The sequence below is a fragment of the Crocuta crocuta genome, unplaced genomic scaffold (assembly GCF_008692635.1).
Source record: "Crocuta crocuta isolate KB4526 unplaced genomic scaffold, BGI_CrCroc_1.0 scaffold72, whole genome shotgun sequence".
Taxonomy (NCBI): domain Eukaryota; kingdom Metazoa; phylum Chordata; class Mammalia; order Carnivora; family Hyaenidae; genus Crocuta; species Crocuta crocuta.
The window spans coordinates 8,165,836-8,166,245 of record NW_027529427.1 but is presented as its reverse complement, the minus strand read 5'-3'; positions in this window follow the sequence as shown (position 1 = coordinate 8,166,245).

Here is a 410-nt window from a genome sequence, read left to right as displayed (position 1 = left end):
CCTTGGGGGCACCGGCGTGTCCCTGCGCGGCAGACCACGACGGGAAGGCCTCTGTGAGCGGAATTCCAAGAAGGGGGAATACAATCTGCCCAACTACCAGAGTCTCTTTGCAGATCGGGCCACCGAACAAAACAGCAAAATGAGCCGTGATTCCGTGATTCTGTTTGATCAATTATAATCAGAGCGGTTGTAGAAGTGACATGTAGAGGCGAGGATGGGAAGAGGGGAGGGGAGAAAGAGAAAGGGCTGGGGAGGCGGGGCGTCGTAGGCTAGGCGGTGGTGCCCAGATGTCTGAACAGATTAATAGACCCAGGTTTTCTAATTCCTTGGAGGCAGCCGAACACGTGTGCTACTAGGATATCCTTACCTACTTCTCTTAATTATTTCTGCCACTCCCGAAGGAATCCATT